The sequence below is a fragment of the Dendropsophus ebraccatus genome, chromosome 7, assembly GCF_027789765.1.
Source record: "Dendropsophus ebraccatus isolate aDenEbr1 chromosome 7, aDenEbr1.pat, whole genome shotgun sequence".
Classification (NCBI taxonomy): Eukaryota; Metazoa; Chordata; class Amphibia; order Anura; family Hylidae; genus Dendropsophus; species Dendropsophus ebraccatus.
Window position 1 is genome coordinate 81,985,717 of NC_091460.1, and position 6,124 is coordinate 81,991,840.

Consider the following 6,124-nt stretch of genomic DNA (forward strand, 5'->3'; position numbering starts at 1 on the left):
TTCAGGGCACAGTATGATCACACATCTCAGATTTGCTGAAGGCTCATTGTAGATTTTATAATTTTCCCATTAAACTTTATAAAGGAAGTCAAACTCTACAACTCTACAACACTATGGCATGTAAATTAATCCTAAATAACAAGAAAGAATCAAAAACTGTTGGATTGTTTTTCATCATTTCTATTCTAACATATACACTATTCCAGTAAAGAGGGTGTCAGTGATTTTTTGAAAATTGCATAATGGTTGGAATTGGCATAAACTTAAAGGGGTAGTCCGGCAGGGGGACATTTTTTTCCTGGCAGCGGGGAGTAGGTGGCTGAGGGAAACGACGCCCACTCACCTCCCAGGTTCCAGCGGCGGGTCCTGTATCGCGGCTCTTTCGTCCCCGGTTCCCGGCCGCTTCCTGTTGTCTGACGTGGGCTCGAGACGTGACGTCTTAGGTCTGCTCAGCCAGTCAGTGACTGAGGCGGGATCCGTTTCAAGTCCGCTCAGATCCCGTCTCTGTCACTGACTGACTGAGCGGACCTGAGACGTATTGTCTCGGGCCCGCGTCAGACACCAGGAAGCGTCCGGGAACCGGGGACTGGAGCACCGCGATGTGGGACCTGTCGTTGGAACCGGGGAGGTGAGTGGACGTTCTTTCTCTCGGCCACCTCCTCCCCGTTGTCAGGAAAAAAATGCCCCCCCCCCCCGCTGGAGTACCCCTTTAAGCAAAACATTGGTTGCCTTTTAATCTGCCTCCACACCAGTGTTCCCAGCCAAGCCTATAGCATTGACATTACATTCTTTGCTCAAAAGTCACGTCCAGAGTAACAGAGAGAGGAAAGTGTGGGAATTCAAATTGAAAAAGGCATTCCAGTCATTAACACATGGACTAAACCTGCCACCTGGATTTATAACCTACTACATGGACACACTCCACAGATAAGAGTGAACTGACCAATAATCTTGGACTTGTAAATAACCTTTTATTTACAAGTCTTTTTTCTTTTTATTGCCCTGGCTTATCTATGTCATGCATATACCTCCTCACCTCCCCCCCCCCCCATTCACAGATGTCTCTTTTTTCTTGCTTTCAACATCTCTAAAATGTTGTGCTCTTTCTGTAAGTCATTCATTTGTGATCTTGTCTGACGAAGGGATCTTTTGAATCCTGAAAGCTCACAATTTTAACAATTTTTTGTTGGCCAATAAATGTATTACTCCTAAACTACTTTGATCACAAGTATTTACAACAATATGGATTCTTTGCTCACATAACTCTACACCTAATAGCCGACCTCAGTGGTATCTTCTTGCACTTCGGACACATAAACAAGTGATTGGCTGCAGTGTCACATGACATTATTACTCCAGGACAGGAAGGGAACATTGGAGCAGCAGTGGCACTGAATTAGTGAAAAATTTAGGGGCAATTGGATTTTTCTTATACTATTTTATGCTTATTCCAGTCTTACACAGTTTTCCTAACACAACCCCCTTTAAATTTGATTATTACAAACAAGGACGTTACTCCATTATTAATGTTCTATTTATTCTATTATTAATGTAATGATAAATATCTGTACAAATTAAATCTGTCTAGTGCTATGGCAACAATTTTTAATATTCTATTTTTGAGTGTTTGACTCATTTGTATTGCACTCATCTTTACAATTCTGTTTAAGATAGAGGATACTTCAGAAAGAAATTGCTAGACTCCTGCAGATTTCATGACAGCAGTTGAACTCCTCATTCATCATAGAGCCCAGGTAACATGTGCAACCCATCTGCTCCAGGGTCAGTCTCTCTACATTCAGACTTGATGGTATGTGATTTTGCCCTTGGAGAAATGTAATGACCTTTTCCTCAAAATAGACTTTTTATTTCCCATTGTGTTTTCTTAAGTAAAATTGAAAAATACCATCTGAGAGCTATATTTTATTTTACAATACATGTCGTGTTTTCTAATCCTTTCTAGCGTGTCTTTACAGGAGGAAAAAAAAAAACTTCAGTGTGGAATAATAAGAAAAAATACATACAAATACATTTAAGTTCAAGTATATCTGTAAATCAATCCAATTACAATTTTTAAGAAAATGTATTAAAAAGAAAACTAAATACACATTAGCGTAAAAAAATATCATTGCTCCATGCAGGTCCCTTGGACAAACATATGGGAAGTTAACGTTAGATGCTGCATTATAATCACATTCTCCAACTATTGTAGCATAATGGCTATTATAAATGCACAAATGTGCAAAAAGGTGCTCTAGAACCTGCCGATGAAGTTACACAACCTATCTGCAGCTCTTCAATGCAGTGTGGAGCAGCGTTATTGCAGATAAGAGGACAGACAAGTAATCAGTTTGTGCATGTGTATAATAATGGTGTCTCTGTATGTAAGTGGTGTGTACATTACAGGAATATTTTATACCTGCATATACAAATATAGGGTAGTTCCTAGTAGTCTGTATTACAGCAAGAGCTACAATTACGCTTTCTTTACATGTACCATGATTTCTTTCTGGCTTAATATTTGCACACAACTTAATCTAGTATTTTGCATTCTAGAAAGATTCCAATGTAACACAGATTAATGTAGATCAAAAGAATAGCTCACGCTGCTTAATTATTAGCAATGTGTATTTCTACTATCTAAATAGTGTATATATATATATATATATATATACACACTCCTCTTGGAAACAGCGGTCTCTTCATTGTGACGCACAGTCCTCCACCGGGTCAGCTTACCCCCAGTACTTGATCCAGAAATCAGCAAAGTGAAGACAGCGTCTTTCTGTAGCAAAAAGGATTACTTTATTTTGCCATATGCATACTGAGCCTTTATCAAATGTACTACAATATTGTTAGGAATGTGCAGTAGCCTGGTGTGAACTGGGCCTGTTTTTACTTTTGTGTGACACGCCCACTTGCTGCTCAGCTTCCTGGCAATGCGGGAGTTTAGCTGTTTTCTGCTGGACTAGATTCATTCAGCTGAGTGGCTTTTGACTGACTTGTTCCTCTGCCTGTCTGGAGCCTGGAGGATCAAAGCACCAGCAATGAGGATCTGGACCAGGCTCTTGGTCAGCATAAAACAAAGCTGAAGCTGTTTGTTTGTCTCGTTCTGTGTGCACGTACCCAGTGCAGGGCACGTCTTCGTGGTTGTCCGCGGCTGCCTAGGGCTGTGTGCGGCAAGTAGGTAGGGACAGTTGGTGGTTTCAGTTTTAGGGCTCACTGTCTTGTCTTGTCCATACCTACCCTGTCCTGACAAAAATAGTGCAAACACATTATTTAAATACACAATTACCAATCACCAAACGCTATGAATTAAAATGTCAGCCAATCACAGAGCCTAGTGGGCAGAGCTATTCATGAAATTCTGTGTTTTTTTTATCAATTTTTATTCTTTTATTATATTTATTATTGTTTTTTATTTTCATAATCCAGCTTTATAATATACAATGTCCTTATCCCAAGGTTAATGATAATTCGTACCACTTCTCTGTGACACACAATTTAGGACCACTTTCAGGGGCACTGTTCATCTGGTAGAATACGCTGCACTCCTGCCACCGCTTGCACACAAAAGGGACTGCGGCTGCGCACTGTCCAAATCCTCACAGGCGCAGTCGTTGTCATAGTTGCCCACGCTTCTTCTCTGATTTATTCTTCTGGTTTATTACTCGTAGCAGATGTCAACAGGCTAACTTGGCTCCTTGGCTATGGTTACTCTCCCGCATCACATGATGTTTAAACAGAGGCTTTGCCGACTCCACGGCTATGCACGCCGTTCACATCCATAACCAGTTTCATCTGCATCAGTCCTATTGTGCCCGAGCTAGTTAACTGTTTATATCCCACGATACATACAAGGAGCAGCATCATCCATTACCTCTGATATTTCTCTGTCTTAGAGCGCATCAGTTCATGATATTCAATGGAAATAAGGGCTCGTCGGAAATCATTCATTACAACAGTCTGAACAGTGCGCTATCCATCTCCCCCATGTCCTCAAGCCAGGAACCAGGCAATGCAGCGTGTCATCCAACGAACAGAGTCCTCCTTCCAATCGGGTCACAGATATAATGAATATCCCCCTGACAAAAATGTCAAATATCAAAGTCAAAAAATCAAATATATTTAAAAACATATAAAAACATGCACCGAACGTACAGGGAATACATTACAAAAACACACCCAGGTTGTACTCTGAGTTCATGCCCCGTGGCCAAATACAGTCCAAGGTGTGTATCCATCTCCTTCTGCTTCAAGATTTTTTCTGTCTCCCCCTCTCTGTAAAACCGGTACACTGTCAATGATCCTAAACCTAAAATGGCTAACAGTGTGTCCCCACTCAATGAAATGTTTAGCTTCTTGATGTTCCACCCTCTTGAGTCTTATGGTGTTTTTGTGATTATTCATCCTAGTTTTTACCTCTGTTGTGGTTTCCCCTATGTAAATCAATCCACATAGACATTGTATCATATACACCACAAAGTTTGAACTTTGTTACAATTGCTACAGTGCAAACAGAGAAAATGCAATTTCTGACCCTTGCTAGTACTCTTTGTGTTTCCCCCTTTTTAGAACCCACATCGGAATGGACCAATACATTTCTTATACTTTTGCTCTTTTTATAGGCCATCATAGGGGGATGTAAAAATTTGTGTGTCTTGTCTCCCAATCCTCTTCTTAACATTGGCCACTCTCTTCTCAAAATGTTTGCTATCCTCCCACTGTATGGACTAAACTGATAGAAAAGGAATTCACCCAGATCCCCTATCTCTCACCTTGGGGACCAGGGTATCCTCCCTAGTGACCATTCTCAGTCTCTCCTTGTGTTGTTAAAGTAGTTTTTTTGTATTGCCACATTTACAAAATTTGTCACACATATTCTCAACGTTTTTCTCCACCTCACTGGTTAGGGAGTGATCTTAACATTTGCCTAGAATGGTTACTGTCAAAGCAGATTAGATTGTTACAATCTGTACTTTTTACAAACAAGTCCGTCTGCAATTTTTTTTTATCTTTAACATAAACCAGGGTGTCTAAGAACTGCAATTAAGTCCTTGAAGACACCAGAATGAACTTTAGCTCATCATGAAGGTCATTAATGAATCCAAAAAATTCATGTGAGGGTTCACTACAAATATGTCATTGATGTAGAGCCACCAGCATCGGACGTGATCCACTAAGGGTGAAACAAAAATGTTATCTTCTTTGAAGGTGGCCATATACAAGTTGGCATTTGCAGGGACCATATTGGACCCCATGGCCGTATCTTGGCACTGCAGGAAAAACGTGTCCTCAAAAAAAAAAATAGTTTTCTGGAGGACAAACTCCAGCAGCTTCAACACAAACTAAATACCCCCAGGATCACATCCGGTGCTGGTCAGTGCCACACCAACTGCCTCAAGTCTCTTCTTATGTATGATAGAGGTATATAGTAAACATACATCAAAAGACACAGTTCTTAGACACCCTGACTTATGTTAAAGAAAAAAAAAAAGTGCAGACAGACTTGTTTGCAAAGAGTACAGATCGTAACACTCTGACCTTCTTTGACAGTAACCATCCTGGGCAAAGGTTAAGATCACTCCGATTGAGTCAGTTGCTTAGTTAGTTGCATAACCAGTGAGGTGGAGAAATTGGAGAAAAAAATTGAGAATATGTGCGACAATGTTGCTATCCACAAAAGCTGCTTTTACAACTCAAGGAGAGTAAAGTATAAGAGATGTATTGGTCCATTCCGATGTGGGTTCTGAGAAGGGAGAAACACAAAGGGTGAAATTTATGAAGTCCGGCATTTTTTACGCGGGGCTTACAAATGTCCCTGCAGCTGTGGAGCTCAGGGGATTTATGTAGAGGTGCGCTGCCTCTACATAAATCCCGATTCATCCCAGGGTCCCACGCGCTCTATCTTCTGAATGGCCGGTCAGCTGTCAGGCCACACTCAGCCAATCACAGGCCACGGCGGTCCCGGCCTGTGATTGGCTGAGCGCTCCGTCAGCTGACCGGCCATTCAGAAGATAGAGAGCGCGGGACCTTGGGATGAAGACAGCGCGGACAAGACCTGACAGGTAATGTATGATGCTGCTGCTGTTTGTAATCGTTGGTCACCTACCGCGCACCGCTA